Genomic DNA, 25922 nt, shown 5'->3' on the forward strand with positions numbered 1-25922 from the left:
TACTTCCACCCTGAAAGATTAAATGTGACATCTGGGGACAGCCTGTGTCTCTTCTTTCTTAATTCTGAAAACTTCTCTTCCTTTCACTCTTGATTTATAGTTCATTTTAATGGGGTTCTCTGCAGCCCACGTTTTCCTGTTTAAATTGTTCCTCTGACAAGTAATAGTGTATAAATGTAATAACAGGTATTAGTTGTGACAACTGCACTGAAATAATTTTTATGACAAAATTACTTCTAAATTATTTTTTGGTAGTGCATGGATTTGCAGCTTAATATTGTGTAATTTAGACAAGGAATTGGATTAGTCTGTCTGTGATTACAAAAACAGTTTGGGGAACTGGAGACATAAGAAAATGATCAAGTTGTTTAATTTAAAGAGGATAAATTAGTATGTCCAGAATAGGCTTTTTTCCCTCCTCCACAAAATACCATTTTAATCAACTTACTTCCTAATTCAAAAACTATCAATAACACCCAATTACTTTAAAGTGCAAACTGTTTACATTGTCCTCAAATTCATCATGTACTTCCACAGCCACATCTTCCATAGCTTCCGTCAACGACCTCTGTACAACCACCCCACTGTCTGTTGAACACACCTGGTACATTTCCACCTCTTTCATTCCATTCACTGTTTTCTTTCATTGCAATTCTCCATATTTCCCTCTGCATCATACTCCTTCAAACTTCTCCTCCTGCATGAAGAGCTTCCTTGCCATTTCTCCCCTACATACTCACTGTAGTTACCACTGATATGATATTAGAGATTATTAGTAAATCCTGTTATTTATAGAAAGTGAAAATGAAAATCAGAGAAGTTAGGTGATGTGACATGACAACCTTCTGACTGAGCTCATTTAGAACGAGACTCAGTCTAATTGAGCATGCAGGTACTGGATGCCTGTGATATGGAAAGCACGATGCTAAGAGCTTCTGGGGTGCAAAGTGAGTAAGATCATCTATAGAGACAAACGATGAAAGATGAATTACCTACTTTTGGAACAAGTTGCACTGTATGTAAAATTAAAGTCAAAGGAAAAGTTCGAGATATGATTCTCAAGGACATTTTGCTGAATTTGGGAAAAGATTGCTATCAACATTAAGGAAAGATTTCAACTTAGGTCCATTTGTCAACATGCTTGGGAAGTTCACGTCTCTGAGAGTCCTTCCACATGTGCCTAGGGGCCAGTGTGATGGTTAATTTTACGTATCAACTTGGCGAGGCCAGAGTACCAAGATATTTGGTCAAATACAGTGGGATGTTGCTTTGAAGGTACTTTTTAGATGAGATTATCATTTAAATCAGCAGATTTTGAATAGATAACCCTCAATAATGTGAGTGGGCCTCATCCAATCAGTTGAAGGTCTTAATAGTAAACTGCCTATAGTCTGCTGTCGGACTCAAACGGCAGCATCACTTATTCCCTGGGTCCCAACCTTCCAGCCTGCCCTGCGGATTTTGGACCTGGCAGCCTCCACATAAACCAATTCCATCAAATACATTTCTCCCTCTCTCTCTCTCTCTCTCACAGACACACACACACACCCTTTTGATTCTATTTTTCTCTAGAGAACGCTTGACTAACATAGCTGAGGCCCCTTTCAGCTCTATCTGCCCGTGATTTATGTATAAAATGGAGTTTCTCATTCAAGTCGGTGGTTCGACCGTGTTTGTACATAAATCTTTGTCTGCATTCTTTGTCCTTAGTTTGTATCCTTAAAGTGAAATCACTGCATCAAGTGATATGAACATTTTCAAGACCCTTGATACTTACTTGGATTGTATAAAATACTATGGGGTTTTGTGGCCTGCTCCCTGTACTTATAATTTTTGAATTTGAATAGCATAGAAGAAATAATTATAGAATGTCTGCAACTTGCATCATCTCATTTCTTTTACTTTTCTCTTCTCCGTGAGATCCCCCAACCTTTCATTCTATGCCTTCATGGGTAAGTTGGCAGCAATACTAGTCTATGAATATCAATTTTTTTTCCATAGGCCTTAATCTTCTAGCTCATGGTGGAAAACAAAACCACTGTCGAAAGCCATTCATATGAGAAATTAGTAGCTCCTAAAATATTGCTGGAGCAAAAGGGAATTTTCTGGCTATATCTGTCGAAGAGTATATCCTTGCAAAAAGTTTAATTCAGTCCTAAACACTGTATTTTCATTTTCACTGAACACTGACCTGAATGTGCCATGTTTTTCTCTGAGTCGCTATTATTAGGGCTTGGATTCATTATTCTCCACTAATTTATTCAGCAAATACTTACCTAGTTTATTTGCCAAGCACTGTTCAGGCACTGAAGATAAGCATGAACAAAATAGAGCAGACATTCTAGTAGGAAGAGGAGAAAGTCACTACCAAACAGACAAAACTTTTAAAACTTAAGTTTAAAAAAAAAGAATGTATACAGAGTACTTTGGAATTACAAAGTAGGGGTGGCTAACAGCCCATTTCTGTTCACTTATTTTGCCTTAGTTACAGGGACCATGGAAACATTGGTATGAGTGACCCTTGCGACAAATGGCCATTGAAGGGGCCTGTAGTACAGTTAGGTCTCCCACTCTTCTCTTGAACAGAGTGGCTTCCCGGAACCCCACTGCTCAGGCTAGAAGATTAGCCCTAAGGATGTCACAAGTAAGCATTTTGGACACAAAACTTTCAGGGAAAATAGAAATTTTTTTTTTCTATCCTGAAGTATTTTCCCAGAACATGATATTGAATGGTTGCAAATGTGCCCTAATGGACATAATCTGTGTGCAGCTGTTGGATATTTATACTGTTTATTTCATCACAGCATCTCTGGTCATTTCCTTAAGATAAATTCATAGAAGTAAAATTGTTGGGTCAAAATGAATGCACATTTTTATCATTCTTGATGCACATGGCCAGACTGTACCACTTTACACTCCCGCCAGCATGTATGCACACATTAAAGAGGTTATATTAAAAAACAGATGTCAACCAAAGGGAAACAGGTAAGATGAAAAGGCAGATCGCGGCTGTGCAGTCCCACAGGTCTCCCATAGTGGGAATTGTTGCCTTTGGAGAAGATTTTATGTTCAGGTCAGAACTGGCTGTATTCGTTGTCTCTAAGTCCATGTTCTGATGAAGCGGACTGGTTGTTTAGTGGGCTGTGTGTGGTATTTTACAAGCAAGACTTGGCCCTTCGTCCAGCTCTGGCCGGTCCTGGCTCAGTCAGCCAAATCCCTTTCTTGGCACACAGCTGCCAAAGTCAGAGACTCTTCCCTTGGAGGTTTCTAGACCTCTATGTTACATGTACACACAGCTTAGAGACCCTTCTTTCTTCTGGAGTTTCTCTTTTGTTGTAGGCAGCAGAGAAGTGATGGTTTCCTGTTCTAGTCTTTCATGGAGGCTCTGGAAGCCTTTCAGTCTTCCCAAAGGAACAGATCATTTCCCTACTTAAAACACTCCAGTGACTCTCTGTGATATTTAAAATGAAATAAAATTCCCCGTGATGGAAAACATTACTCCCAGGACCTCTCTGAATCTTGCTCAGTATCCTTCAGCCCCACAGATCCTCTTTCTGCCCCTTGAACTTCAAACTCATTCTGACCTCAGGACCTTTGTACTTGTAATTCTTTATCCCTCTTTTCTCAGATCTGTACCTCTGGATTGTATCTAAAGGTAGTTCCCCTCTATTATCACGCTCACCACTCTCTGTTATAATACTCTGCTTTTAAAAATTCTCCTTAGTATTTAGCATTATTTGAAATTACATCATTAATTTATTTTTTTTTCTTGTTTATTGTCTCTCTCTCCTCTTGTTGGAATATCAGCTCCATGAGGGCAGAGGTCTCTTGTTGCTTGTTCATTGCCAAATCCCCCTATGCTGAGAACTGAGCTAAATATAATAAATATGTGTTGGATGAATGAAGGAAAGAAGTAATAAATTAGATGTACTGGTTCTGGGAGGGCAAGACAATCCACTTACCCTCCATTGTGCTCACACTGACACAGCAAATTCAGCTTTTAGTGAGATGTATGTGTTCAGTCTCATACCCTGTTCCTAGCAGAGCTACATTCAAATGTGCATTAAAAATATCTCAATTCTGTATGTCTCATGCCTTCAATTCCTTAAGTGGAGGTGGAAGTTCAGTGATCAGGACTCTTACCCTTACCAACAGAGGCAGTTTTAATTTTTTAATTTTTTAATTTAAGTATAGTTGATTTACAATGTTTCAGGCATACAGCAGAGTGATTCAGTTATACATATGTGTATATATACACACATATATATTCTTTTTAAGATTCTTTTCCATTATAGGTTATTATAAGATATTGAATATAGTTCCCTGCGCTTTATAGTAGGGTCTTATTGTTTATCTATTTTAGATATAGTACTGTGTACCTGTTAATCTTAAATTCCCAATTTATCCCTCCCCCGACACTTTCCCCTTAGGTAACCATAAGTTTGTTTTCTATCTCTGTAAATTTATTTCTGTTTTGTAAATAAGTTGATCTTTATTGATTTTTTTAGATTTCACATGTAAGTGATATCATGATATTTGTCTTTCTCTGTCTGACTTACTTCACTAAGTATGATGATCTCTATCTAGGTCCACCCATGTTGTTGTAAATGGCATTATTTCACTCCTTTTTATGGCTGAGTAATATTCCATTGTATATACATCTATGTATATGCCACATTTTTTAATCCACTCATCTGTCAATGGACATTTAGGCTGCTTCCACGTCTTGGCTATTGCAAAAGTGCTGCTGTGAACACTGGGGTGCATGCATCTTTTCCAATTAGAATTTTCTCCAGGAGTAAAACAGATGGATCATATGGTAACTCTAGTTTTAGTTCTTTATGGAACTTCCATACTGTTCTCCATAGTGGTTGCACCAAACTACTCTTCCACCAACAGTGTAGGAGGGTTCCCTTTTATCTACACCGTCTCTAGCATTCACTATTTGTAGATTTTTTGATGATGATTCTTCTGACCAACTGGGGTGATAGATACCTCATTGTAGTTTTGATTTGCACTTCTCTAATGATTAGCGATGTCGAGAATCTTTTCATATGCCTGTTGGCCATCTGTATGCTTTGCAGAAATGTCTATTTAGGTCTTCTGCCCATTTTTGATTTTTGATACTGAGCTATATAAGATAACAGAGGTGCAAATTTAGAGTTGTCCCAGATTCCAATACTTGCTTGACAACATATTTAAGGAACTAAATTCACACACAATTTTCCTAGCTATGTAATTCTTTTTTTATTTTCATGCGAAGAAAGTTTTACATTAATTATGCTTTTTGGGTCTCACTTCATTTACTATTTACTTAATTTACTCTCTAATTAAAAAAAATAAGGTTAAAAGATGTAATACACCTAAAGTCCTAAGGAAGTTGTTTTGCACATGACCAGACCTCAAAGCAGATTCTCTCTCCAGGAATATCTCTCTCTTATTTTATTTTTTTTCTAAAAAAGACATAGAATGAAAGAAACCTAAAAGTATGTCCAAATGGTATATGGGGAGAGGATGATAACATTTTTCTTTTTAGAGATAATATTTCTTTCTTAAAGAATTTATTTATTACCTTTGATTCTAGTATCTTCTCTTTCAAATTTTGATAAATTGGGAAACTCATCCCCATAACAGCTGGAGAATATTTAAGAAGAATGGCATTTCTATACTCTCTGGGCTCTGCCTGCTAATCACCATGTGACTTTGGTAGACACTTGGAAGACTGTTTCTTATTATAAAACAAGAGGTTTCAACTTGGTGGTCCTTAAGTATAAGGACGTCAAGAAAAAATTTGCTGACTTACAAACTCAGATTACATTACATGCATTAAAAATTAATTTTAATTCTCTCAAAAAGAATAATAAAAATCAGGAGCTCTGGCGACACTGATCCCACAGTTCTGAATGGTGAGTAGGATCACTCTGTCCACCTGGGGTGTATTACTGGCCATGGGTCACGCTCATTTTTGTTTGGCTTCGTTTATTTATGCCACGTTCTTGGCTCTAAAGATGTCCGAGTCTGCTCCTCCCAGGTGACATGATCTCCCAAGTGCCTTTGTCCCCTGACAGCCCCAGGACTCGCTAATCTGCCCCAGCCTTGCTTCTTCCTTGCTCTGCTCACGCCCATGAGAGAGCCTGGGATTACTCTGTGTCTTGTGCACTGGGGTCTGCACCACCGGTGAGGGCTGTGGCTTGCTTTTGCTCTGGGCCTGACTTGAGGTGAGACGCCGGAGAGAAAAAAGAGGGAAGGGGGATATGGAGACTTGAGTGGAAATGGTAGAGGAGAGAAATACACCAGAGTTTTGGCTTTTCTCCCTCATCTGTCTGACCAAGTGCTTGTTGACTCTGTCTGTATTTAATTTATAATGTGCCACTCATTTAGAACAGGGTTCAGCAATCTGAGTCCCCCTCCAATTTTGGCTGCATTAAGAACTGGAGAATGAGTAATAGCTTATTATTAAAAGGAAGTAAAAAGGAAGCCAAAATTATACTTCTGTATTTTTAGAGAAAATCGTTTGTGTGTGTGTTGAGAAAAGCAAAATTTCAGACAGATTTGCAAAAGATGATTACTAACCAAAAGGTGGATCGTGTTTAAAAAACAAAATGGGAATGATGACTTTGGGAATTGGAGAGACTGGGGAGAAAACTGACAAGGACACCCTCCACGAGCAGCGTGAATGTGGTAACTGCGGAATGAGAATAATGTCTGCAAGGAAGGAAATGGAGGTCTTATCGTGGAAGCCAAAAAAGATAGCATTTTCGTTTTCCCCAGAATTACTGTTATCAGCTGTGACTGATGATGAAGCACCACTTACCATTCCCTTCAAAGAATAATCACCATCCTCTTCTTTGGAACAATCTCCCATGAACTAACATGACAAAGACAGAATTTTGTCCTAATTCTTAAAAGAACAGGAAAACACTGATGTAATCCATTTGTTTAATTCTAGAATACCTTTCCCTGAAGTCTCTTTTTGCATTGCCAAACTGGGAAGGGATGTCTAGGGGAGTAATTAAAAGCTTTAAACATGAAAGAAAGAGAAATTCTTATTGCAGCCTGGGGACTCAGTGAGAATAATGGGAACCAAGAGAAACTGAGACAGGCAAGCAAAAGTTGGTGGGAAAATACATGAGCATCTAAGAGATGCTTAAAGCTGGTGCTGATGAGAATCGATGGCTCCAGTTTACCTTTGCACAATCTATGCTAAGCAAATTTGTATTTTAAACGAGATGGCCAGTGGCAGAGCAACGTCTGCCCAAGAGGACAGACTCCTTGAGGGCTCGGGCTGTTTCCTTTTGATTATAGATTGGTGTAGATAGTGCATTAAAGTCCTTTCCTTAGAACTTCTATATTTAGAGCAGTTAGAGTTACTGTTATGACCTGAACATATAAACTGTGCATTTTAAAAGTAGTATTCTATAATGCTAATTTGAAGGTACACAGATGAAAATTCTGCAGGCAGTCTTGGCTGGACATAGTCAAAACTGGAGTCATTATGTGTTTTTCTTATACTTCACTGGTTGGTTCCTTCCCCTACCCCCTCCAGTCTCCTTTACTGGTCCTTGCTCTTCTTTACAACCCATGAACCCTGATTCAGAGACTGTTCTCAGCCTTCATACTTCTTAGATGAATTCACTCAGGTTCATGGCTTTAATACATACATACATACATACATACATACATACATACACACACACTCTGACTTCCCAACCCAACCCTTGAGTTATAAACTCATACATTCAATTGCTTACTCAACACATCCACTTTTCTATATCTAATCTATTCAATATCTAATACTTACCTCAAAGGTTACATATTTGGAGAACTGTTGAGTATAAACTTGATGAGCTTAGGGACTTTATCTAAAAATAATAGTTATGTAGTAAAAGCATGCTAAATATTTCTGGAATGAATTAACAAGTGATTATCCTAATTCACCCCCAAATCTGCATCTTGTTCTTTTTTTAAATTTAAGTCTCCTGCTATACCTCCAGCTGGCCAAGGTAGAAGACTGAGAATTTCTCATTGTTCCTATATCTTGCCTTCCACGTCATTAAATCCTCTTAATTGTCCCTGAGAAAATTATCTGTAATCCATTTCTTTCTATTACTACTATCACTACAAATTCTTTTCTTCTCTAACAAAAGCATGATACCTTCTGTTATGGCCTGAATTGTAACCCCCAAATTCATATGTTGAAGACTTAACCCCTAGTATCTCAAAATGTGACTGTATAGACAGAGCCTTTAAAGAGAAAATCAAATTAAAATAAAGCTGTTAGGGTGGGACCTAAGCCAGTCTGACTGTTGCCATTATGAAAAAGGGACTATCAGGACACCAGAGAGAAATCAGGGATGTGGATGAACACAGGAAAGATCACGTGAGGACACAGTGAGGTCCTACAAGCCAGAGAGGGGCCTCAGGAGAAAGCAAACCTGCAGACACCTTGATCTCGGACTAGCCCCTAGGACTATGCAGAAATAAATTTCTGTTGTTCAAGCCACCCAGTCCATGGTAGTTTGTTATGGCAGCCCCAGCAAACTAATATATCTTCCCTAAAACCATCCTCTAGTCTTCCCTAACAAGATGTCATACCCTATCTATCTACCTATCGCAGGTGGGAAAAAAGGAAAAGAAAGGAAAAGAAGTATTAAAAATTACACTTTACAGATGAGTAGAAAGGAATTATTCTTATATACATAGATAGAAGATTCTTATATTCTTATATACATACATAGAAAATTGTATGAGGAAGAACTACTTCTTGGAGCTGGTAAAATTTATGTTGTCAGCATTTACCATGGAATGAAGAAACAAAAAACTCCAGTTTTTTTTTTCGTTTTACTTTGTGTTTCTATTTCATAAGAGGAGTAGTAGGTTTGAATACTGAACAGAAGGGATACAATCTGGTGAATTCTGCATAATTTCCCCCTTTTTTTGTCCCAGAATACACTTGGAGCTCTTGGGTACTTCCCATAAGGAAAATCTTAGAGAAGGCAGGTATATGAATATAGATATTTTATGTGTATTTTTTTAACATTTTTTATTGAGTTATAGTCATTTTACAATGTTGTGTCAAATTCCAGTGTAGAGCACAATTTTTCAATTATACATGAGCATACATATATATTCATTGTAGGTATTTTAAAACAGAGGGCCTCATGGGAAGAACACCAGGTATCTGTATTAATATGGCTCAGTGGATAAACACACGCATTTGGCTATTAGTTATCTCACAAAAGCACAGATTGCCTTTATTTTTAATAGAAGACGTTTCTTCTATACCGACTGCAAAGATAGTAAGGCCTCGGGTATCGTAAATGCTACCCCAGGACAGTGAATCACTGAGCCCAAGAGCTTTCTGAAGGCTAAAATAGCACGAGGACAAATACCTTCGAATGTCCTCACTAGAGTCCTTGCAAGACAGAGAAACAACCCCAGGACTCAGCACCCAACAGAATTTCAAGCACTTTTAATCTGGGCAACTGTGACAATCATTCCTAGAAACCAAGGGGAGACCTCTTTAACCAGTTCAGCCACATTCCCAAAAGCTTGGGCTTCAGAGCCAGGTTCAGTCTCCAAGAAATCCTCACCTGTGGGATAATAGGTTCTGTGGCTGTTTGTGGAAAGTGATTGGCATCAATTCCAGAAAAGGTACTATTGATTTTGACGACTGTACCTTTTCTGAGAAACAGAGCGAGAAGTCAAGAAGCTGGACAAAAGTGACAGCCGTGAGATGCTGCAGTCACCATGGAGGACAGGCATCCACCCAGGGGCTGGTTAAAAGCAGGCCTGACAGAACTAATCTGGAGTGATAGAGATGAGATCAATGCGTATCTGAGGGATTAGGAACTGACTGCCAAAGACATAAGTGAACTTTCTGGGCTGATGGAAACGTATGCTTTAACTGGGGAAGTTGGTTACACCAGTGATAGACTTGTCAAAACTCATCCAGCTATACGTTAATATGGATGCATTTTATTGTAGCTAAATTAGACTATACCTTCATAAAATTGCTTAAAAATGAAAATCAGGGTTGGGAGAGTGAATGGATTTGGAAGCAGGGTCCTAAGGCAAAACGGGGTGGCAGAGAGTGTCCTGGAGCTGTACCCTTTCTGAACCGTATGAGCCCCGTGTTCCTCCTCCTCCTCCTGGCCTAGATACAGGGGTCCCCGAGGGCCCCTCAGGCTTCTCGGGCAGAACTTCTTGTCTAAAACTTGCCCCCTTTTTCGTCACAGAATTCTATCCCCATTTCCCCATTTCTCTCTCTCCCTTCCTCCTTCCTTCCTACTTTCCTTCGCTTCCCTTCCCTTCCCTCCTTCTTTCCTTTTTATTCTTTTTTTTCATTAAAATCAATTTCAAGAGGGACAATTACCTTAAAGGAAGGTGTTTACTCTTTTAGACAATAAGAAGAAACTTTAAAAACGAAAACTGATGGATTGACTAGCTACTTGAAATCTGGTAACTGAGTAGGTGACTGAAAGTTTTGGATGGGAGAGTTTGCCCAAGCTCCTTACTCTGTGCCCAGCTTCACCTTGCATATGACCAGAATGCAGCATAACTGCCCAGTGAGGATCGCAGGCTTCAGAGTCAATTAGACATGGGTTCGAATCCCATCTCTGCCACTTACAAGCCACATGACGTTTGAAATGTTGCTAAATCTCACTAAACCTGTATCCTCATCTATTCTGGGCAGTTAATATTACCTATCTCACTGGATTATAAGGATTACATGATATAACAAGGGGTCTGGAATTTGTTAGTTCTCTTTTCTTTCCCTTTCCTGATGCTCAGACAGTCCCCACCTTAGCCCAACCAGGCTTGCCAACAGGATTCCTGAGAGGACCATGGCAACTCTAGGGCAGTATGTGAACGGACAAGAAAAAAAAATCATCATACAGTCTGGGGTATGATGAGTTAAATGACAAATATGCTCATCTGAGATGATAATCAAGAGAGCAGTACAGATGTCCTTTTCTATAGGGACAGGAATTTATATCTGTTTTATTCCCTCGTCTATTGCTGGGGTGTAAAACCCAACATAGAGTAGGCACACACATCTTTGTTACATGAAAGAATATTAAACCAAAATATGTTGCCACTTTAAGCAAGACCAAAAGAAATAAGTAAAACCATTCTCTTTAAATGACTTAGGATCTGGATCGCCACTGACACTTTCCAAAATGAGTTTTACAAAAAGCTTTACTATGAGAGCATTACAATTGTCTGCAAAGTTGCTTGGGAACAATATAAGGAAAGAAAATTTTTGAATGTCAGCAAAACTTCTCTGTATATCCCACACACAAAATAAAATCTTTTATCATTAAAAAAAACTCTAAGTAATTGCAAAAGTATAAAGGAAATAAAATCACACCACCCAGGTAGACTGTTTTAAGATGTTTATGAGTTTTCCTTTCAGTTTTTCTGTGTTTTCAAGCACCATGTAAATATAAATCTGCATACATTTTCAAGAGCTGAAATTATATTATGGATGAACTTTTAAATTCCAATTTTTATTACGCCACACTGTAAGCATTTCATTCTAATCATTCTTCCTAATGTTTTTAAACTGCTGCATATTCTATGGAACACGTATTCAAAATTTATGAGGGATGAGCCTAGATGTGTTGCAGAGATAAAGAATTCCGTGCAGATGCCATCAATAATGTTTGGATCAGGAATGAAGTACTTGTGCCCCGCCCCCTCCCACGACAGTGATGTCATGCTATCTGTGGCACTGAAATGTAGCACTTCTGGGAATCAGACTAAGTAGATACAAAGGATACCTGAAGGCCTGGAGTTGAAAGGCCTTAGGAGGAAGAAGACTGACAAGGAAAGTCAGAAAATCAATGCTCAATGCCCTGCTGGCCGTTCCAAAGTGCTCCTGGCAGTGAGAGTTCTGTCCATTATTAAGGAATCAAGGAAACGATGTATCTGTGTGTGAGAGCTGGCATCCTTCCCTCCCTTCACACTTGAGCAGCCTGGAAGGAAGAGATTTCCAAGTGAATGTAACAGCTCTCTAAGATGGACTATCTCTGCTGTGATGGTAGGTGACAGTTATTGGGTGCTCACTGTGTCCCAGGAGCTCTTTGATGTCCTTTCTGTGCATTAACTTATTTAATCCTCATGACAATTCCAATAAACAATTTCCATTATTATTCCATTATCCTCTTATCACAGAAATGATAAAGGAGGCCCAGTGAAGTTATAAAAATTGTCCTCAGACAAGATTTAAGTCCAGGAGTTCTGGTCCCAGACTATGTATGTATATGTAGTTGTATGTGTGTGGGTATAATTCACATACTGCATTTGTGTGTGTGTGTGTAGTTTCCCTATTGCTGTTTTTCCCAAGCGACCAAAACTTTGCCTGCATTAACATCTAACTATGGTCCAACTCTTTTGTCCTCTGTTTACGAGAATTTGAGAACTACATTCGTTGTAGCTAACTTCCTCACCTCACATGTTTACCCCATCTCACTGAAAATGTGTTTTTCTTCTCCCTGTTCCGTTAACGTAGTTCTTACAATATCACCAACAGCTCTTCTAATTGTCAAGGAGATGTCTCAGACATTGGACCTTTTTGTAGATTTTTTAAAAGTTAGGAACTTCTTCCTAGATATTCTCCACCATTTAGTGTCTATAACTCTGAGCATCCTTTTTTAAATTCAAGTACAGTTGATTTACAATGTTGTGTTAGTTCTGAACATCCTTGTTTTGTTTTGTGTTTTTATGGCACTTATTTTTCTATCTGCTTAATGCTATTAAGCAGTGCTATTCGGACAGCCCACAGCTGACATTCTCCAGGTCTTCATTCTCATCCCACTGTTTTTCTCACTGTGCTTGTTCTCTCTGTCTAATACCATCATTTTTAAACTTTTCACCTCTCATCCTTATGTAATAATTCTCCAGCTTATAAATTTCCAGAACTGGATGCAAGTCTATCCAGATTTATTTAGATCTAATTATCAGCTTCTGCCTCCCATGCCTGTTTCTACACTTCCTCTGGGCCGACTGCTACTTGGCCCTTAAAGCTCGGTTCCAATGTTCCCTTCTCTAGATCTAACAGGTGTTGTTAGCCTTCTCGGTAACTTGTGCGTATTTGTATCACTGCAAGCAAGTGACTATGCTCTTATCACCACCCTTCCCCACAAGAATGCAGGCTTCCTGAGGGCAGGGACTTTGGGTTAAATAACTTTGGTATTCCCCACATTAAAGCATTTCCTGGCGAGTGGTTGACACTCTAGAAATACTCAGAAAATGAAATGAAGAATGAAAATACCGCAAACTGGGTATGAGTCATCATTTCTGAGCTACTGGGCAGGGTTCTTCTACTTTAACACACTTGTAAGTCACACACTTAATCTACTTGTAATCAAGTTGCTGTGTCTTAATTGCATCTGTTATATTTGAAGTTCAATCAAAAACCATTTTGTTAAATGATCTGTTTTGAAAATTAGATAATCTAATTATTTTAATTTTTTAATAAATGAAAGATTGCCAGAATCATATGTTAGTCCATGTTGTCCAACAGAGAACAATGGCCAAAACAGAATTTTTCTTTGATTCTGCCACTTTATCCCAGCAACATCACAACTAGTATCATTTATAATAATACAGTACTTGAAAAAGGTATTGGATATTAGATCAGATCTCTACTAACCATTAGGTAAACCCTGGAATTTGCTTTTAAAATAAATCCCTTTATCATCCTGTATTAATGAAATTTATTCTTTAACTTCATTTGACCTCATTTGAATTGACCACTCTTTTCCCCCTGTCTTTTATGATGTCTCTCTGACTCCCCTTCTCTTTCTTCATGGTGCCCTCTCTCCATCTCCTTGGCTGCTCTTGTCATCCATTTAAAGTCACTTAATGAGTCCTTTCTGAGACTCTGCTGATGAGCCACTTTCCCCCTGGGTGTCCTTGTTTACTTCCATGGTGCCATTGTTTTGCCCAACAGAGTTCTCTCTTCTGAGCTTCAAAGTCATACAGTCATTTGCTTGCTCAGTATCTTTACTTGAATTTCTAACTGCTACCTCTACAACATATTCCAAACTGAACTTGTTTTGTCCTCAATTTCCCCCTCCCGATCAGTGAATGACACCATTGCTCACGGAATATGCCAGCCATAGTACCGGGAGTCATTCTCATCTTTTCTCTGTCTCTCACCATCTGTCAATCACCAAATTATACTGATCTCAACTACTTGATATCTCTGCAATCCATCCACTTACAGCTTTCTCCTCTGCTACTGTCACCATCGAAGTCACCATCATCTTCTTTTCTGCATTACTCTAATGCACTTGTAAGTAGTCCCTGGCAGCTACTTTTGCTCCTATACAATCTATTATTCACACTGTTGACCCAGTGATCCTTTAAAACACATTGATTTGATCATGTCACTCCCATGCTTTAAACTCTATATGACTTCCCATTGCTTTTAGGACAAGTTCCAAAATATATTTCAAATTGCCTATAAAGGCTTGCCTTCCTCTTCAAGCTCATCATTCTCTCTCTTTTCCTAGATTTATTTCCACATATCAACCATGAAAACCTTTTGTTTCTCAAAAAAATACTTTTTTTTCCTATTTCAGGGGCTTTTCTCATGTTTCTGTTTATATTAAAGCAGAAATAAAATATCCACATGGTTAAAAAAATCAAGCAGTATAAAAATCTATAAAATAAAAATGGAAATCTTTCCTCTCAGTCCTTTCCTGTTGCTCTTATCAAAAGTATCCAATGTGCCTCTTGTATGTTTTCCTAAAATATGTATGTGTGTATTTGTGTGCATGTTTTTGGAAGGAGGAGGAAGAAATGGGTTTACTTTATATTCTGTAATATAGTGCAGTGATTAAAGTACAAATTCTGAAACGTTACTGCCTGAATTCAAATTTCACCTCTGCCACAAGGCAGACTTGTGGTCATGGATGAGTTATTTACTCACTGTGTGTCTCAGTTTCCTCATCTATAAAATGAGAAATTAACAGGATTTACCTCACAGATTACTGTGAATATTAAGTGAATATACACATACACATACAAGCACACATAGATGTTGATTCTACTCATAGCTAAGCGTGTTTATTTCAACAACACACTCTAAACTTAGAAAATAACTATAAGATGGATACATGGGTGTACCACTCCCACGATGGGAGGTACCCAAGCCTAACTCCCGTTTCTCATCCAATCTCCAAAGGCTTAGATTGACTGGTTACATTCTGGGTTAACTAATGATCCCTAAAGCTGGGGCATTTAATTCAACCAAATGTGCACTTACTTGGCAAATAGCCACCTGTCCTTTTGAGAAAGGCAAAAGGAAACATTAGAGGGCATATTCTTGATGCTGCTTTATGGTTTTTCTTCAGAGTATCTGGACTTCCCCTTCACTTGTGGGGCTTTGAGTCTCAGAATTCCCTCAGGTCTAGGAACTGACAGGCTGTGAGTTTGTGAAGATTTCTTATTGTGGCACAAGTCAGTGGTCCGATTACCAGATAAATTCCACAGTTCAGATAGGATCTTGGTGACCCAAGGAACCCTGTGATTAATTAGCTACCACCACTGACCTCTGTAGATAAAACCATTGTGAGAATCACCTTGACTCGACTGCCTGCTCTGCTAGCTATACCTCCATCTGCCATCCTGGGATTCATCCATCCCCACCAACTTTGCCAACCTGTAACCTGTAAGAACCTGTAATTGCATAGCTGCAAAGGATTTTGGTGCTTTACACACCAGTTTATTCCCCCTAGAGAGAACTGTCTGTCCAACCCTCTGAAGGGACATAAGGGAATGAGTGAGTGAGACACATATAAGACTTTGAGTTACTACCTCCATTTAAACAAACAAACAAACAAACAAACAAACTTAATTACTTCCTCCCCAAACAGAAACAAACAAACAAAAAAAGGCTGAATTACTTTCTTTACCATATACAATGATTACTCTCTTATCCAGTTGGATCACTTTAGTTGGATCACTGTTGAATATCGTTTTCAGTTGAACACTACTGTTGCTCAAGCTGCCATGATAAATCTCAAATCCCCAGTGAATTCATTTTTATTGGTGAATCAGCCTGTTACAAAATTATATATTGCCCTCCTTGGTCCAGCACTTTGGGATTCCATTCTCTCATATATTCTCAGTATTTTTCCAAGAAAAATTATTGAAGATTTGTAATTTCGCTGCTGGTAAGCTTTCTCTTTCAAGGTATAAATTGTGATTGAAACCTTGAAGGGTCTCAATATAGGTCTGTGGACAATTTAAGATGGTGGTAGTAAGGCTTAAAAAGAATTAGCTTCCCATTACAAGGTAACTGCCTCCAATAACATCATTACCTGGTCTTCAAGCAAGACAGGAACACACTGGACAACAGACTGGAGAGAAAGGATTGCTTCTGTTGGCAAAGCATACTTAGTGGGATTTGGGGACTCTAAGCCATCTAAAGTCTGCCATTTCAATTACTGGGGACTCATGTTTTTCCAATGTCTTAATTTTCTGTAGGAGACCGAGTGAGCCTGTGAATTCATTCTAGGTCATTCCATGTAATACCTGATTTATCTGTTCTTCCTTTTGTGCACCATGTCCTACAAAAATCCTGTCCCTAATGCTAGTTTTTCAGAGCCATCAGCCTCTATCTGATTCTATCCTAGGTTCTTCCTAGTTCTGCGAACTGTGTTGCCCACGTATCTGTTGACAGCTATTTCTAGATTGCTCAAAGCTCTTCATTGTACACAACAAAAGCTGACTCTGGAGGCTATTCTAAACATGGTGTTTTTCCTTTTCATTGTATTACACATTTGGTTACTGTTTGATCTAAGGAATCTAATAATTTTTATATGAAGTTTTTGATCATCCAACTTACTGATTTCTCTAGGTTTTTTTTGTTCTAGCTGTTATTCCAAAAATGCAGTTGTTACATCTGCAACAATCAGTAATTTCCTCCTTTTCTTCAGTGTTTATACCTCATTTCTTTCTCTTGCATATTTGTTTTGCTAATGTTTTTAGAACAATGTACATAATGGAGGTATTAGTGGACACTCTTGTCTTGTTTACGCTTTTAATGGTAATGCTTCTACCAGTGGTTTACCATTAAGCTTACTGATGCGACTATTGGCTTGAGAGAGGTACTATGCAATAAAAACTATTATTTTTCAAAACTATTTTTATTCTACCAAAGATGTTTATGAAACATGGATTTTGAATTTTGTCAAGTGAGGTTTGAGGTCACTTGAAAGGATCATATTATTTTCCCTTTTGAGCTATTAGCATGATGTAGTTTAACAGGAATTCTAGAGTTTCTAATTTACGTCCCATTATTTTTGGATATTTCAGTCATATCCCATTCTTCTTCTTAATCTTACCTTGTCCTTTTCATGATCTACTAATTTAGAGGATAAGAAAACTTATTTTTGGTCCCCAAAAAATCACTTTTAAGATTGAATTGCTGTGCTCGTTTCGGCAGCACATGTACTAACATTGGAACGATACAGAGAAGATTAGCATGGCCCCTGAGCAAGGATGACACACAAATTCGTGAAGCATTCCATATTTTTGGAATTTGACACAACATTGTAAAATGATTATAAATCAATAAAAAGTGTTTAAAAAAAGATTGAATTGCTATTCTTTTTTGTTTGTTTTTTGTTTTTTAAACTATAGTATTTAATTATTTTATTTTGGCAGGGGAAGGTAACAGGTGTGTTTATTTTTGGAGGAGGTACTGGGTATTGAATCCAGGACCTCATGAATTGCTATTCTTAATAAACTTTCTGAGTATCTCTCCTACAATTTCTCCCTTCTCTATTTTTTCTTCTCCCCTTGTCCCTTTTTCCTCAACCATAACTATCCCTTGTATGATATTGATGGGAGATTTTTATCTCGGAACAAGTCACAGTGAGTACTTATCAAGTAACTTCCAGTGAAGTCTGGCTAAAAGAGCACATGGAAATACATATATACATTCAGCCTTTGGAAGTTAAGATAGGAGAGTCTAAAACAATTCAAGGTTTATTAAATGCCTAAGTTCCAGCACACTGCTGACTGTGATTATGTCGCAGTACCAACCTTAAAGGAAACTTAAGTCTGGTGAAAGACCAACAGGCAAGCACGACGCACTGCACTGCAGTGTTACTAGGCATGCAGGAGGGGCACCACTGTCTGGGAAAGTCCCCGTGTGCACAGTGTCTAGCTGAGGTCTGAAAACTAACAAAGAACTACTTTTCTGGTTTGGAACAATTGATAAAGATTCCAAAGCAGAAGGAATTAGACATCAAATTCTAGAAAGTAACTTAAAATATAGCCAATACTTGTAATTTTTTCCTAATTTCAAATTTCTGTAAGAATGAAATTTAATATTGTGAGCTAACATATAATGAAGTGCACAAATAATTAACATGTCACCTCCAGAGAGTGATACCCTTCAGTTAACTAGTGGAAGCACCATATCATGTGATATTTTAAAATAAGCCCCACGTAGCTTTTCTACTATAAGATCTTAATTTTAGAGCATCTCTATGTAAATTTTGTAGATAGGTTTCTTTTTATCTTAGGAAAGAATATTAGTGTAAGATTTTTAATGACATATCATTGGCTGGTAGAGCATATTATTTAGACAGATGGTTACAGGTCTGAAGTTACAAGTTAAGGAACATTAAATAGATTTACTTGAGCATTATGTTTAAAGTAGAAAGTGTCATATGTGAAAATGACAATCCTCATAAATTTTCAGTCTTCACTAAGTGGTAGTACTAATGATGATTGTGATGGCGGTGGAGGAGGGGAGTGGAGCGGATGGTGCCAGCAGTGAGGAATTTGTCATTGTCTCCAGAAATACACTGGACTTACAAGTTTGAAGTCATATCTAACTTCTTGCCCTCAAATGACATAACTAATCTTGTCACATAAACCTTACACATAAAACTTCATCTGAGATGACTTTTTGATGATTCAAAAAATCAAATTTACTCTTTAAGACTGAATATTTGACATCTCCGAGGATACATACAAAAGAATGGCTTTGAAGGCAGTTCAAAAATAGTGCCAATGACAGCATCACTGGAATCAGTACTTAGCTTCATGTGATGATTATATTGAATAGAAAAACACTCAGTTGGATGCCTTGATAAAAACTTCCAGTTATCCTTTATATCCATTCTTCCTTCTTATGCAGTAGTAGAGTCCCCAGTACTTAACTGGATCTATGATCACATGAAATAAAGACTATATTTTCCTGCCTCTTTCAAGCAAGATGAGACCATGTCATTAAGTTTTGACCAATGGGATATAAGCAGAAGCATCACGTGGCTGCCTTGAATCTTCATTTTCATAGATAATCATCATGCTTCCTTTGCCCTTTCTTCTTGTTCCTTTATCATTTCTACAGGCTGGAGTGCTATAAAATTGCTGGAGCTAAAGCAGCTATTTTGGCCAATGAGGTGACCTTGGGATTGGGGGCCACATAAGCAGTAGGAAAACAACATAAAATCCATGTACTTAAAAAAATTACAGAATTGAGTCTTAAGTTAGACTGCTTTCTTCCAGGTTTTCATGTAAGAGAGATAAGAACATCCCTTCTGTAAGTCATTGTCATTTGGTGTCTCAGCTACTCAAAAGGCACTTCATCCTGTGTGATATATGTGAGTAAGTTCTAGTGCATTTGTTCAAAGTATCATATTATTTTCTAGAGTCAATATAACAGTAAAAACAAATATATCTTGTAACTTAACAAACTTAGTTATGCTTTATAGTCACATTAGTGTTTTATCATTTAAATATTAATTTTCAAGAAAATTTCCAGGTTGGGGAAAATATTGGTGTACCCTGAGGCTGACCAGGGATGAAGAGAAGCTGCATTCCAGACACCCCTGTCTAGACTTTATGGGAGGGGATGGGTCTACCTGAGAATCTCACATTGCTCAGCCCTAACTTATTTATCACAAATATTTATTTAGTGCCCTTTGTGCTATATGCACTACTTCAGGGGCTCATTGTAATGTAATGATTCAACAAAGTCCCAACTCTTGTGGAATTTATATTCTAGTGTGTAGATGTAGATGATAAACAAGTAATCAAATAAATGCATCATATGTGAGAGATGATAAGTGTTATGCAGAAAACTAAGGCAGGATTAAGAGGTAGAGTAGAATTGAGTGTGTGTTGGGAGGGGTGACAATTCATAGATTTTTCCCTTAATCTGGAATAAGGCAAACATTTAATGATCATAGACTCAGACTCACTGCTTTTAATATGTTCTAGCTCCTGTACCCTCCCAGGTGAGGACTTACTGACATGCCAATTACCTCCTCATTTTTGTCCCAAGAACATTCTAAAGAATCATAAACTTGGACCTTCCATAGCACTTGGATTCTAGGATGAGAAAGAATGAGATTCCGCATTTTTTTTGCCTATTCAGATTATTTTTCCAGTCAAGCATACATCTTGACAATAATATTTAATTTATAACAGACTAATCTATGTTCAAATTTTATTTTTCACATATGATCCAAGGGATGGTACTTTTCACTTCTCACAACTTTTTCTAGCCTAGATAAATATATTTTAAAAATCACTTAATGCTGGGAGAGAAGTCCTGTGCGGGGAAAAAAAGCATGGAATTCAAGGTGGGGAGGGAACTGCATGTGTATACTGGCCATGCCTTACCACTCACTGCCGAACATCTCTGGGCAAGTCACGAAGCTCACTTCTTCATCTTTAGAGGGAATAAGACACACCAGCTCCTCCAGTTAAAGGAGATCCTTCCCACTGAGAATGTGAAAGAACTGTAAAACCCTGGACATTATCAGTTACCATTATATTTACTGTTCTCTCAGAGACCAGGACATTTAAGGGCATTGAGATTCCCTGAAGCTCATGTGAAGACTGTGTGGGTTGAGAGCAGCAGGTCCTGGGAGGTACAGTTTGAGTAAGCATGTATTTGTTTAAACTTGTTTCCTTAATTTACTGCAACATTACTCCCTGCCAGTAAGAGCGTATTATCCCTGTTCAATCAGTAGCTGCAAATTAGAGGGAAATTTGCTGGGAATAAGCCCATCTCAGTATTTTATATTATTCATAAAAATATTTCTAAAACATTTTTGTTTTGTTTTGTTTTGTTTGTACATAGAGATGAAAGAAAGCCTCTAGAAACAAAATTAGAAAGTGATGTGAAGTCAGGAGAAAAACCGCAACATATGTGACAGGTAAGGTTAATAATCCTTACAATCAATAGGCAAGAGGGAAATCTTCTGACACAGGTAGGAAAGTATCTGAGTACATAGTTTCAATCAAAGCTTAACCTGCCATATGAGAAATTTTCATTCCTAATGGTTTCCAAAGAAAACAAAATTTAAAAGAGGCTATTTTTTCCTTTGGCAAAGATTTTATAAAAATTAGAAAAAAAAACCCTTATGTTTTTGAGAGAAGGGAGACATAGACCTTTTCAATCCCCTTCTGGTAGTTATATACACTGGTCCAGCTGGAAAGAATTTGGTAATACGAATAAAAAGCCATGAAAACATGCACAGAATCAAAAGGTCTCGAAAATGGAACTCTGTTGTTTTCATTCCTATTAATTTATCTCACTCAAAATTATAAAGATGCACACACACAAAGTTTTATGTACCTAGATATCCATCAGAGTATTATTTAGATAGAATAGGAAATTGTAGGAACAATCTAAATAAATAATAACAGGGGACTGGTTAGCTCAATTAAGCAATGAGTCGTAAGACCACTTAACGGTCTTAAGTTGTTTAATGAATTTAAATATTGCTTAATGAAAAACATCTTTGAGTTAACATGCACAGTAAGTGCTCACTAAATGTGTTCATGGAGGAATGCATCCCCAAAATGATGGGAGGGTGAAGTGTTTTCCTTAGAGTCAAATTCTAAATATTCCAAATTATCTGGGAGGAGTATGTGTTACTTTATAAATAAGTCCCTATAAACAGAACTTATTTCTTTTAGAAATTATTAAAAGGCTGGCATTTTAAACTTGGGTAGAAAATTCAACTCAAACAGGCAAGAATATTATGTTATTTTCTCTAATTGGCTTCCCATTTCTCTTGAACCCTCATGCCCACTGAACAGCCAAGGTGAATTTATCATGGGTCAGGGGAGGTTAAACATCTTCAATTAAATGCAGATGAACTTCTGGTTTAAGAGGTAACTTCAGGTAAATATTATGTGAATTCAAAAATAAGACAACTTCTTCCCTCTTAAGTAGTCTCCTCTGCCCCTCATCCTTACGCAAATGTTCCAGGGTGAGGAAGGATATATCTAGAAGGAGAGGTCTGCTGCAGGCTGGCCCAAGGATGTGCTGTCTGGTTCCACTGGTTTCTGAGTATCAGATGCTTTTAAGTGTAAGTTTTATTATTTTCAGGTATGGTGAAGCCAATAGATCAGGAGATGATTGTCATTGAGAGGATACTGTGTTATTCAAGGGTCCCAAGAAGAGGAGATACTCCATTCTGAGCAGGGAGCACGTGGGGAAGCACCAGGCTCAGTCAAGTGGCAGAGGGAGCAAGGGAAAAGTGGGCAAGAGGCTTGACTGTGCTTTCTGTGGGAGGGAGGGAATGTCACCGGCAAGGAAGGGTAAGCAGGCTTAGTTAGGACTGCCTAGTTTGAGTAATTTCAGCAGGCTCTGGGTATAGAATGTGTCTCCAGTTTTCTGGTACCTGGCCCTGGGGTGATAAGGGCAGGGGAACACTGGCCTGGATGGTAAGAGCTCCATAAAGGAGATGGTTGGGGTATTGGTTTTGGACTGGTTGGTTTGTATACGAAAGACGTACTTGCAGGCCAGTGGAATCCTTTATTATCTCCAGAAATTGGCTAGCCCTCGGAGAGAAAGTCTCTCTAGGGTAAGCAAAGCCCCACATGTCAAAACATTAGAAATGCATAGTTAATACAGCCTCCCTTCCTGCATCCACCCCTAATATAACTTCTCCCTCTTGGTCTTCAAGCAGCTGACATCCACTATTAATGCCCCGTAGGCTCTACCCTTGATTCAGTCACAAGGTCCCATCTTTTGCCAGTTTCTTTTCTGGATTTGCCTCTTCAGGTCCCTGGTCCTCTTGCCATTTTTACTTCACCTTGCACAGTCATGTGGCATCTGCAGGAGCTTTCCCAAACCCCACACATCCATAGGAAACTGGGGCCCAAACTCAGGCCCTCTGCCTCAAACACTTATATTTTGTTACATGGCTGTAGTTTTGGGCACATGGGAGGCAGGAATGTCCCAACGTCCCAAAGGCAAGATGGCACAAGCACCTCTGCTTTGGCGATCCCCCCAGCTGTATTTCAGGGGAACAGACATTTGAATCTGATAGCCTGTCTTTCTTCCTCTCCTCCTACTCTTCCTTTCTCTCCCACTCTATCTTTCCCAATTTATTTCCTCCTCCAGGAGATCTTTCCTCCTTCTTGTCTTAGGGGAACTCAACACGACAACCTCATTCCTCCCAACTCTATAGCTTACAAAAGCAACTCTGTGATAGCGTCACCTCAGCCTGACTGTTATTATTGGAGCTGTGAGAAGATAAAGAACCAGGTTTCACTAGTGATAAAAACACAGTGGTTTAGTGCATCAACATATTATTCCTGCTATAATCTCCCTCTGAAAAATGTACCATCCCCACAAAGGACATTCAGTTCTTGCGAGTACCTTCCCCTTCCAAAAGGATATCTTCTCAAACTCTTTTACTCTCATTTCTTCAAGTTCATCTGGGTCAACATCACGCTGTGCAAATCTTTACCTTTCTCCAGGATGCTGCTTCTTCTAGTTAGTCTTCGCTCCATCCTAATGCCTCCTGACCACCTCCTTGACCATTAGAAAGCTTAGCCAAAACTGTAAGCAAAGCTTCTCCTAACATGGCACACAACTTGGGTAAGTCTTCAAGAGAATTTACTGCCCATGGCCCTTACTGAAATAGTTAATAAAGGATGTAGCTCAAGAACAAGAAATATGAATCCTGATGGAATGATTGAAATGTAAGCAACAATGAAAAGAACAAAAATTTTTAAATATGTTGGCAAAAATAATACACGCAATGTTGTATAAATCAGTCACTGAATAGTTTGAATAAATTAGTCAATGAACTATTGGCTACTGTATGCAACATTTTTACTAATTTGGCTTTTGAGGTTAAATTTCGTTAATGTGTATTCAACTTCACTGAGGTTCTACATTTTTGTATAGCAAATCTCTCTATTTTCTCCTTCGTTGTTTTTTATTTTCACTTTGATATCTTGATTAATCTCTTTCATACTCCAAGGTTATAAAAACATTAATGTAATTTTAAAGTATTTACATTGTTTATTTTATTTACAAAAGTAAGAAGCACATAAACTTATGGATGTAGGAAATAAAAAGATACTGAAATGTTACAGTAGAAATCATAATTTTTAAAAATATGAGGATAAAAGAGAAGAGATGTTGTCATAAAGCCTTGAAGCTCCTGATGAAGACTTAACTTTACCCTGAGCGTCGACTGCAAGGGTACCAATTATTTCTTCTAGTACCAAGAAGATGCTGTGCTTCCAGAGAAGGAACAATCCCAGTCTTATTGCTCTGGTATTTTTAATTAGAGATTGAGAGCATCAAATATGACAAGACACCATGTATTTTCTTTTTTCAGATATTTTAGATTGCATTTTACGTGCTGTGAAACAGTTTAAAAGTGTAATGGAATTATTGGGTTGGAAAAGGTTCCAATTTGATGACAGTTGATTGAAGCAAAAGGTTAATTTTATTAGAGGCTCATGTAGCTGTACCAAAAAACCCAAAGCAAAATAAAACAAAAATTTCTGCCCTATCATCAGACAACCTATAATATACTTTTCCCACTATGGGCTATAAACCCCTTTCATATAATATATATATATATATATATATATATATATATATTTACATATGGCAACTAAAGTAAAGTGTAGAATATAGGAGGAAAATATTTTCCAGATTCTCATGTGTCTCCTGATGTATTGTGTTTATACTGTGGGACGGAAGAAACATAGCTTTTGAGGCCAGATGGTCCTAGGTTAGGGCTGCCAGATTTAGCAAATAAAAATACAGGATGCCCAGTTATATCTGAATTACAGATAAACAATAGATAATTTGTTTAGTGTTAAGTCCTATGCAACATTTTATCAGGCAACCCTATCCTTGGATTCCAGCACCACCTTTCCTGCTGTGTGACTTGAGCAGTTAACGTAATCTCTCAGATTTCTGCCTCTACATTTGCTAACTAGAAAGAATAATAGGCATTTTTCAAGGTTTGTAAGTCTTGGCATATATATTGTATATAAAAGACCAAGAACAATATCTAAAATGTGACAGGTGCTTAAGAAATGTTACTGTATAGCACAGGGAAATATATACAAGATCTTGTGGTAGCTCACAGCGAAAAAAGAATGTGACAATGAATATATGTATGTTCATGTACAACTGAAAAATTGTGCTCTACACTGGAATTTGACACAATATTGGAAAAATGAGTATTACTCAATAAAAAAAATTAAAAGAAAAAAAAAAGAAATGTTAGATTCTTCCCCTTCTTCTGAGACTCTTATCCAGCCACACTGATAGAGTTGCAGTTATAAATGTACAATTCTTTGTGTCAAGAAGAATGTAAATCAGTAATGGATAAACTAATGCATTTGGATGATGCCAGCCAAGATTTTAAGCCACTTTTTAATTAGCTAATTAATTAGTTGATGCCTATGTTGCCCCTGTCACAATAAGCATTAACCATCTTCTGGTCCTGAGAGCTCAGAGGGTATATAGCGGCTGGAGTAGAACATCTGGATGTTCAATTTTAAACATCCAAAACAGAATTTTTTATTCCCTATCTCCATCTAGATTTTTCCAATTTCAGTGAAAGCTACAATTATTTACCCAGTGTTCAAGCTAAAACGTAAGACTCCAA

The 25922-nt window shown here is 37.9% G+C and overlaps 1 long non-coding RNA gene and 1 other non-coding gene across 2 annotated transcripts in view; one reads left to right on the forward strand and one right to left on the reverse strand.

Annotated features, from left to right (window-relative positions):
- LOC140696025 (uncharacterized) overlaps positions 1 to 25922 on the reverse strand; it is a 144578-nt gene that overhangs the window by 103696 nt on the left and 14960 nt on the right. The gene's annotated exons all lie outside the window — the stretch shown is intronic.
- LOC116281529 (U6 spliceosomal RNA) lies at positions 17449 to 17555 on the forward strand. The gene has a single exon (XR_004190996.2). It is a non-coding gene; the product is annotated as a U6 spliceosomal RNA (small nuclear RNA).

This window comes from Vicugna pacos, chromosome 1 (assembly GCF_048564905.1).
Source record: "Vicugna pacos chromosome 1, VicPac4, whole genome shotgun sequence".
Taxonomy (NCBI): domain Eukaryota; kingdom Metazoa; phylum Chordata; class Mammalia; order Artiodactyla; family Camelidae; genus Vicugna; species Vicugna pacos.